Below are 10,000 nucleotides of genomic sequence, written 5' to 3' on the forward strand. Positions count from 1 at the left end.
ATCTGGCACAGGTGCCGGAACTGTGCCTTGTGGCACTCCCAACATCACGCACAAGAACCTCGTTTGTCCCAAAGATTATGGGATTTATATCACAACTGTGTTTTACAATCTTTCACCCCCTTTTGAAGAGATGTATAAAAGGAGAACCATGAAGAAGACGAGGAAAAAGAAGACGAGGAAAAAGAAGACGAAGAAGTGGAGGGAAAGAGGAAGATGAGGAAGAAGTGGAGGGAAAAGAGGAAGATGAGGAAGAAGTGGAGGGAAAAGACGAAGATGAGGAAGAAGTGGAGGGAAAAGAAGATGAAGATGAGGAAGAAGTGGAGGGAAAAGACGAAGATGAGGAAGAAGTGGAGGGAAAAGAGGAAGATAAGGAAGAAGTGGAGGGAAAAGAGGAAGATGAGGAAGAAGTGGAGGGAAAAGACGAAGATGAGGATGAAGTGGAGGGAAAAGAAGAGGAAGATGAGGAAGAAGTGGAGGGGAGGGATAAGAGGGAGAAGACGACGAAGTGGAAGGGAAGAGGAGGAAGAAGAAAAAGAAGAAGATATGGAGGGAAAAGAGGAAGAAGAAGACGAAGAAGTGGGGGTACAAAAAGAGGAAGAGGAAGACGAAGAAGTGGAGGGGAAAAAGGAAGAAGACGAAGTGGTGGGACAAAAAGAGGAAGAAGAGGAAGAAGAAGAGGAAGAAGAAGATGAAGAAGAAGAGGAAGAAGAAGAAAAAGAAGAGGAAGAAGAACTGAAGTGACAAAAAAAAAAAAAAAAGGAGAGAGAGAGACGACGAGGTGGAGGAAGAAAGAGAAGAAGAACACGAAGAAACTATCACGAACACGGGGTACCAGTTCCCGGTTCGCACGTACCGGGGACTGGTGCGCCGCCCACTACTGCAGTACACAACTCCTACAACAACAACAACAAAAGCAACCACAACCACAAACCCGCCACGATCTCGATTGCAAGAGGCATGGTCATAAAGAAGGCCAGTGAGCACTTCGACTGATAAACAGCTGGGCACTGCATGTGGATGGAGGAGGAGGAAGACGAGGAGAAGGAGGAGGAGGAAGACGAGGAGAAGGAAGAGGAGGACGAAGAATAAGAAGAAAAAGAAGAAGAGGAGGAGCAGGAGGACATGAAGGAGGAAGAGGAGGAGCAGGAGGACGAGGAAGAAGAGGAGGAAGAAGGGGAAGAGGAGGAAGAGAGGAGGAAGAAGAGGAGGAACGGGAGGAAGAAGGGGAAGAGGAGGAAGAAGAGGAGGAACAGGGGGACGAGGAAGAAGAAGAGGAGCAGGAAGGCGAGGAGGAGGAGGAGAACGAGGAGGAGAATGAGGCGAACGAAGAGAATGAGATGGAATATCAAAAGGAAGATGAACAGAGGAAGAACGAAAAGGAAAAGGAGGAGGAGGAGGAGGAGAATGATGAGAAGGAAGAGGAACTGAGGGAGGTGACGGATGATGATGATAATGATGATGAGGCGGACGAGGAAAACGACGGCCCAAAGAGAATATATTAATTGCAACCGGAAGAGGAGGAGGAGGAGGAGGAGGAGGAGGAGGAGGAGGGAGGTAGTGCGGGTGGGTAACTGTATCCCCGGACGTTGGAGATGAAGAAGACGATTCAGCCTTAAGTCGGAGGAAAAAGAAAAGGAGGAGGAGGAGGAGGAGGAGGAGGAGGAGGAGGAGGAGGAAGAGGAGGTCCGCCAAGGTTATACTCAAGGTCGAGACCTCCTAGGACTAATTTATTAAAATCCCTCCGGAGGCACCTGCAGGACCACCGGGCTGTCCCTGAGTCGCTGCAGAAGTCTTCGTCAGTACCGTAACAAGAGACTTCGGGGTTCGAACCGGGCGATTTAACCACCGAACCATCACGACCCGCACAAGACCCAGAGAGCCGTTCCAGCCATAAGGAACCGGGTACTTTACCCATCCGACCACTACCGACCCCCGTACTCAATGGGAAGGAGAGGCACACTAGTCAGGATTCGATCTCGGGACCTCGAAGGCACCGAGAGAACACTCCAACCACTGCTCCACCAGATTCTCTCTCTCTCTCGTCCTTGGGCCTAAGAAGATCCCGCCATCGATCTCGGGAGGACGAGCTCAGACTCTTGGCTGCTCCTCCAAGTCTCTCTCCCCACCATCTCTCTCTCTCTCTCTCTCTCTCTCTCTCTCACTCTCTCTCTCCCTCCGGCTGGTCCTTGACCTGGAACCACGACGGAGGGGGAAGGGGAGGTGGAGGGGGGAGAGTGGCGGAGGTGGAGGTAGAGTGGGCGGGTAGCCCACTTACGCTTGCAGAAGGGGGATGTCGTGGTCCTCTGATTATAGCGCTCGGCTCAAGACCTCAAACTGATTTGAATCTCTCTTGGGGGATGTCTTCTGCTGGAGGAGGAGGCGGTGGAGGAGGGGAGGAGGAGGAGGAGGAGGAGGAGGCGGTGGAGGAGGAGGAGGTGGGAGAGGGGAGGAGGCGGTAACGCCTTCAGGAGTGAACCGTGACGTGGTCTAAGAATCACTTCGATCAATCCAAGAGTTTTCGTAGTTTGAGTTCCCGGGTCATATCTAGAAGGTCGTGGGTTCTATTCCTTCCTCCTAGTGGAATCCCCGACCATCATTATCCCTCCACCAGACACACACAGAGAGAGAGAGAGAGAGAGAGAGAGAGAGAGAGAGAGAGAGAGAGAGAGAGAATGAGAGAGAGAGAGAGAGAGAGAGAGAGAATGAGAGAGAGAGAGAGAGAGAGAGAGAGAGAGAGAGAGAGAGAGAGAGAGAGAGAGAGAGAGAGAGAGAGAGAGAGAGAGAGAGAGAGAGGGAGGGAGAGAGAGAGGGAGAGAGAGAGAGGGAGGGAGAGAGATCTGTGACCTCATAATACACACTACTCTCATCGGAAACCGTTAGGCACCTAAAAAAAGCACACACACGCTACCACTTGACGGCGCTGTGGTAGCGTTCGCGGCCACCACTACGGCGGTCCGGGTTCGTATCCCACCCAGGGCTGAAATACTTTCAGTATTGATGCGTTGCGAGTCGTTACTCCAACTTTCGCGTGCGGGGAGTTGGGTGTGTGTATGCGTGTAAGTCACAGCATTACCCATAGATCGGTCATATATGAGCTCTGAGCTCTCTTCCGGGAGGGAAATAGCTCTCGATCACGAGTCCAAGACGTGATCCAAGACCATGGTGAATCACACACACACACACACACACACACACACACACACACACACAGACACACACACTGACACACATAAACACAATTCTAGAAAATACAAACTCAAGCACTCACACTTACCATACATATATACACACACATACATACGCATACATACCCGAATATTTACCTATACAGTACCTTTACACGCAGACACACAAAGAACGTATACAGTGGCTCACTGTGTACACGCACTGACACACGCATGAACACGCCACACGTCATTCGCGACGCTTGTTCAGATCCCACATTCGCGGGGCGTGTTCACGTGTTCAGATAAGAACACAGGGGAGCTCCTCATCGGCAGCGCCGCCTTCAGGAGTAACGAAGCCGCGCGAGGAGATGGCGTGGCGTTCCGCGGAGTGCCACCGATGACGAGTAAGGTGCCAATAGGAGTGCCACGCGTCAGTGTCCCGGGCGAGGCCGAAACTCGTGACAGTGACAGTGACAAACGACAGGAGGAAAATGCGACGGTGGGGGACGGGGGAGAGGGGAGAAGAGAGGGGGGACGGGGGGAGAGGGGAGAAGAGAGAAGGGACGGGGAGAGGAGAGAGGAAAGGAGGGACGGGGAGAGGGGAGAAAGGAGGGAGACGGGGGGAGAGGGGAAGGTGGGGGACGGGGAGAAGAAAGGGGGACGGGGGAGAGGGGAGAGGAAAGGGGGAAGGGGAGAGGGGAGAATAAATGGGGGGGGGAGCTGGGTGAGGTGATGGAGAGGGAATTGTCAGAAAATGTAGGTGACGCGTATTTGGGAGAGCGCAGGTGGGAAATGAAAGAGGGGACGGGTGCTGGCAGAAGAGGGGAGACAGGGAGGGGAAAAGGGAAGGGTTGGGGGAGGAGGAGGAGGAGGAGAAAGGGGAAAGGGGGAGAATGAGGAAAGGGAAAGGAGAAGGAAAAGGACAGGATAAAGGGAATGGTAAAGGGAATAGGAAAAGGAAGAAGAAAAGGGGAAGGGGAAGGAAAGGGGAAAGAGAGAGGGACCGGGAGAGCGAGGTGGAAGAAAGAAGAGTAAAGGAAGGGGAAGGAGAAGGGAAGGAGATGGGAAGAGATGGAAAAAAGAAAAAAGTGGAAGGGATGGGAGAGAGAGAGAGAGAGAGAGAGAGAGAGAGGAGGAAGGAGGAGAAGAGAGAGAGAGAGAGAGAGGGAGGGAGAGAAAGAAAGGAGAGAGAAGGAGAGGAGAGCGATAGAGAGGGAAAGAGAAGAGGGAGGGAGGGAGAGAGAGAGAGAGAGAGAGAGAAGAGAGAGAGAGAGAGAGAGAGAGAGAGGAGAAGAGAGACAGAGGGGGGGAGAGAGAAAGGAGAAAGAGGAGAGAGATAGAGAGGGAGAGAGAAAGAGAGAGAGAGAGAGAAAGAGAGAGAGCGTAGGATTAGAATGAGGGAGTATTTTGTTTGCAATAACCGGCGCTTCTATCCTTGGTGGCAATTTCCCACCGGAGAGGAAGTGGAGTGGCGGCAGAGGTAAGGGAGAGATTTGAGTCAAATGACCAAGATTGGTCTCCCAATGTGATAAAATGCTGCGTGCCTCTGGGCCGTAGGGACGTTACCCATGTGGCTAAAATATTGGGGTGGATGGGGGGGGGTCATCGAAGAAGTCATGTAGGTATTGCACAGGGGTGGCAAGGGACGGTGGGGGGATATTGGCGTAACAGATATGTGTATAGGGGAAGGTCATCGAAGAAGTCAGGTAGGTATTGCACAGGGGTGGCAAGGGACGGTGGGGGGAGGGGAGGGGGGGTTAAATTTCCAGAGGTAGCTTGGGGCGGATGTAGATGGCGGTGTCCTGTTTCTCATTGAGCTTGAGGGGGAAGGGGGGAGAGAAGGGGGAGGTTCTCGTGGATGGGAGTGGGGGGGGGTAAGAGTGGGTGGGGTGGATATACTGGTGGTAACCAAGGAGATGTGTGGAGGAGGTGGAGGAGGTGGAAAAGGAAGACGCTGAAGCCACCAAGAACCCAGCGAGACATTGTGGAATGCGCGAAGAAAGTGGAATGGAAGAAGAGAGGAGGAGGAGAGAGGAATGAGGCACTATAAAGGGATGAGAGGAGGGAGAGAGGATAAGGAGGAGAAGGAAGAGGAGGAGGAAGATGGAGGGGAAAGAGGAAGGAGTTGAAGTAGAAGAGCTTGAAGGAAAGTAGGAGGAGGAGAGGGAAAAGGAGGAGGAGGAGGAGGAGGAGGAGGAGGAGGAGGGTGAGGAGAAGAATATGGTGGATAATCAGATGGAGAAGGAGGAGGAGACTGAGGTGAAAGATGAGGAGGGGGAGGAGAAGGAAGAGAAGGAGGAGTAGGAGAAAGAGGAGAGGAAGATGAAAATTGTGGTGGATGATCAGATGGAGAAGGAGGAGGAGACTGAGGTGAAAGATGAGGAGGGGGAGGAGAAGGAAGAGAAGGAGGAGCAGGAGAAAGAGGAGAGGAAGAAGAAGATTGTGGTGGATGATCAGATGGAGAAGGAGGGGGAGACTGAGGTGGAAGATGAGGAGGGGAGGAAACTGTGGTGGAAGATGAGGAGGTGAACGAGGAGGAAGAGGAGGAGGAGGAAGAGGAGGAGGAGGAGGAGGAGGAGGAGGAGGAAGAGGAGGAGGAGGAAGAGGACGAGGAGGAGTTGAGTTGACATAAGGCAGGGCGTGGTAGAGGCGGGGTTCTGGTAAGTACAAGAAGTGGTTAAGCGTTCTTTCTTTCTCTCCTTTCTTTGTGTGCGTGTGCGTGTGTGTACGTGTGTGTATATGTATGTGTGTGTGCGTGTGTGTGTATCTCTCTCTGTGTGTATGTGTGTGTCTGTGCGTATATGTGTGTGTGTGTGTGTGTGTGTGTGTGTGTGTGTGTGTACGTGTGCATATGTATGTGTGTGTGCGTGTGTGTATATCTGTGTGTGTGTCTGTGCGTGTGTGTGTGTGTGTGTGTGTGTGTGTGTGTGTGTGTGTGTGTGTGTGTGTGCATATGCGTGTGTGTGCGTGTGTGTGTATGTGTCTATGTGTGCGTGTGTATATGTGTGTATGTGAGAGAGCGAAAGGGAGAGAGAGAGAGAGAGAGAGAGAGAGAGAGAGAGAGAGAGAGAGAGAGAGAGAGAGAGAGAGAGAGAGAGAGAGAGAGAGAGAGAGAGAGAGAGAGAGAGAGAGAGAGAGAGAGAGAGAGAGAGAGAGAGACAGAAAGTATGTCTTACCTGATGATACAATCCCAAGAATCTGCTTTGTGGGGGGAAAGGGGGGGAGACGGGCGGAGGGGGAAGAGGGGGCGGATGGAAACAAAGAGACACGGCAATGATTAAAAGTGCAAAGGTTGGGGGGTAAGCGAGGAAAGGGGGAGGAGAGGAGGGGGAGGCAAGGAGGGGGAGAGATGAAGAGGGGGAAGGCAAGGAGATGAGGCGAGTAAGGGGGAGGTGAGGAGGAAGAATTAAGGAGGGGGAGGCAAGGAGGGGGAATTAAGGAGGGGGAGACAAGGAGGGGAAGGCGAGAAGGGGAGAATTAAAGAGGGGAGGCAAGGAGGGGGAATTAAGGAGGGGGAGGCAAGGAGGGGGAGGCGAGGAGGGGGAGGCAAGGAGGGGGAGGCGAGGAGGGGGGAGGCAAGGAGGGGAGACTTAAGGAGGGGAGGCAAGGAGGGGAGGCGAGGAGGGGGAATTAAGGAGGGGAGGCAAGGGAGGGGAAGGCGAGGAGGGGGAGGGTGGAGGCGAGGAGGGGGAGGGGAAGGCGAGGAGGTGGAGGGAGGAGGGGGGGAGGGGGAGGCGAGGAGGGGAGGCGAGGAGGGGAGGGGGAGGGGGGAGGCGAGGAGTGGGAGGGGGGAGGCGAAGAGGGGGAGGCAGTGCTCATTAAAATTCGACAACCCCCAACAGGGGTAGGGGGGGTCTCGGTCGCTGTACAATAACGTTCAACCAAGGGGCTGGCAACCCTTCCATCCGTTTCTTTTCCTCCACTCATTTACCACAACCTTCCCAAATCCACCACCAATCCCTCCACCTCTTCCATTTCTCCTATATCCTTCATCTATTCCCCTCCTTCCCACTGCACTCTATCCCTATTCAACTATCCTTGATTATCTTCCCACTCCTTCATCTCCATACTATACTTCCCTATTCAACTGACATCTATCATTTCCCTTCATCTCGTAACTATCTTCAATCTCGTTTTCATTTATTCTTACCGTGTACATATGTGTGTGTGTGTGTGTGTGTGTGTGTGTGTGTGTGTGTGTGTGTGTGTGCAGGTGTGTGTGTATTTCAGGTATATGCGGGCAGGGGATTTTCTCTGATACATATTTCGTTAAACGTGACAGATAATTGTGAATTCATTAATTTCCTCAAGGTATATGAATGTGTATATATATATATATATATATATATATATATATATATATATATATATATATATATATATATATATACACATATTCGATTGAAGACCAGAGCTATCTTCTTTGTGATTTTCTAAATTTTCCGAATAGTTTGTATCTTGAAGGGAGGTCAAACACAAGGCTTCCGAGATCCATGGTGTTATTATAACGAAAAACATTACACAAAATGTAAAATACGAGCTTTCGGTTAAATCATACAACCATCTTCAGGTAAGTAAGAATAAATGTACAAAGCAGGAGTTTAAGAGTAAATGTAGCTCCTTCATTTCCTCTTATTTCAACCGAAAGCTCGTATTTTAAATTTTGGGTAATATTTTTCGTTATAATAACACCATGGATCTCGGAAGCCTTGTGTTTGACTTCCCTTCAGGATACAAACTATTCGGAAAATTGAGAAAATCACTAAGAAGATAGTGGATATTGAATTAGCTCTGGTCTTCAATCGAAGATGTCTACAAGAACACTTACTGCCCATTTATACTAATATATATATATATATATATATATATATATATATATGTATATATATATATATATATATATATATATATATATATATATATATATATATATACATATAACTATAGGCACCCACACTCCGCATCGTCAAAACTCGGTGGATCACACGGAAGTCTTGCCAACTGTACACACAGACTGGGTCCGTATTTTCGGAGCAAATTCCTCCTGGCGAAGGAGTTCGACCGAGTGAATTCCCAAAGTTTCTTGGAGCTTCCGACTTCGAGGAAAAAACAGGGTCCCACGTCCTTCTCTTCTTCTTCTTCAAAAGCCGGTCCAAAAAATACCCAAATTTTTTCCCCCAATCCCTTTAACCTGGTCACCCCGTATATTTGGTTTCGACTGATATACCAAATGATTTTTATTGAGCTTATGGAAGGACAGAAGGCAAAGGAAAGTCTTTTTTTATTCTAAACATCTCGACCTCCCCCACCCCCCAAAAAAAAAAAAAATTTATATATATATATATGTGTGTGTGTGTGTGTATATATATAAGTTCTTCGTCTTCGTCGTTGGACCAATAGGAAACCAGAGGCACTCCATTCGAGGGATTTTCCATCAATCAAATCAAGTGTGACCTTCTGTAGCTGCCCCTCGAACCTCGAGTGGGGAGTGAGGAGGAGGAAGGGGGGGGAGGACAAATCAGGAAGGCAAAGGGCCGCCACCCCCTTTCCCCCCCAGCTAATATCCCCCCTCTCCCCGAAGTGAGAGCATAAATTTCTATGTTGACAATATTTTCCGAGACCAGAGGCCTGTGGTCACTTTACTCATTTTATTCTGGCTAACGCTTGACGATTTACGCTGGTGGAATAATCGAAAGGGTTCTGGTCTCCCATTCGCTTCGTTGTGGGTTCGAATCCCGCGCTCCTCTCTGATTCCCAGCAGTAACTACTACCTGTCCCAACAGTCAAAGCGCATCATAGGGGAAAAGGCGACGGCTTCGGCCGCAGCTACTCAGCGTCTCCTGGCGTAGACGCCTCACCTACAGGAACCTCTGGGTCTTTGAAGACTCTTCACTCTGGTCTTAAGTTCTTTTAGTCTTTATTCTGGCTACAATGGGGGATTTTTATGTATGAGAAACAAGGTCAGGGACGGATGGGATGAAGATTCCTGTCCTAAAGCCACGTTTCGCTCGGTACGATTATCGCTCAACGATTATCGTTCATGGCTCAACGATGATCGTCGGACGATTTTCTAGAGCATTAAATCGTCGTTTTTGAATGATGGGGCTGTTTTGCTTCGAGGTTCAAAATACGAGGCCGATCATTTCAACCGACGCGCTTACCCAAATAGGATGCCAGTTAGTAGGATGCGCGTCACCCGCCATTGGCTGTGGTATTAGGCTAATAATCGAACCGAATTTGAGTTCGCCTCCACAGTTCAAAGTAAGAGGCTGATCATTCTAACCGAACTTACAACGCGCTTACCCAATTAGGATGCCAGGTAGTAGTAACGAACTTCAGTTCGCCTCCACAGGTGAATAAAATCGCCTGCCGCCATCCGCGGGGGTGAGGGAATTATGAAGGTCGTCATATAACCCTAAAACGAAAATCGCCGCCGCACGCGACCACACGAATCGGCGGTACGCAATTATCGCCCTTATGGTCGGGTTAAACAGGGACGTTATTTGCTCGTCTTATGATTCGAGATAGCACGTTTCCCGTTCACGCAGTTTAAGACACGTCATAAATTACGTCATCGTTTCGCGGGGATGGAGTTGCGCGCGCGCGCGCGTGCGTGTGTGTTTTGTGCTGGGAGGAGGGGTGGTGGTGGAGTGTGGTGGAGTGTGGTGGAGTGTGGTGGATTGTGGTGGAGTGGGCCTTCTCCATCTTGGCGTCCGTCAGTAAGACTTCGTTAGTTATGCAGACTGTTTACCGAGGTGAACAGGATGTTATCATTACTGGGGGGTGGGGGGGATTACCAGTCTCAACCCCCTTCCTTACCTGGGGGCACTTTT

General features: G+C 50.3%; 1 protein-coding gene across 2 annotated transcripts in view; it reads right to left on the minus strand.

Moving 5' to 3' along the window:
• Sdc (Syndecan) overlaps positions 1-10,000 on the minus strand; it is a 388,092-nt gene that overhangs the window by 317,587 nt on the left and 60,505 nt on the right. The window lies entirely within an intron of this gene.

The sequence above is a fragment of the Oratosquilla oratoria genome, chromosome 34, assembly GCF_046742065.1.
Source record: "Oratosquilla oratoria isolate Oo_2021 chromosome 34, ASM4674206v1, whole genome shotgun sequence".
NCBI lineage: Eukaryota > Metazoa > Arthropoda > Malacostraca > Stomatopoda > Squillidae > Oratosquilla > Oratosquilla oratoria.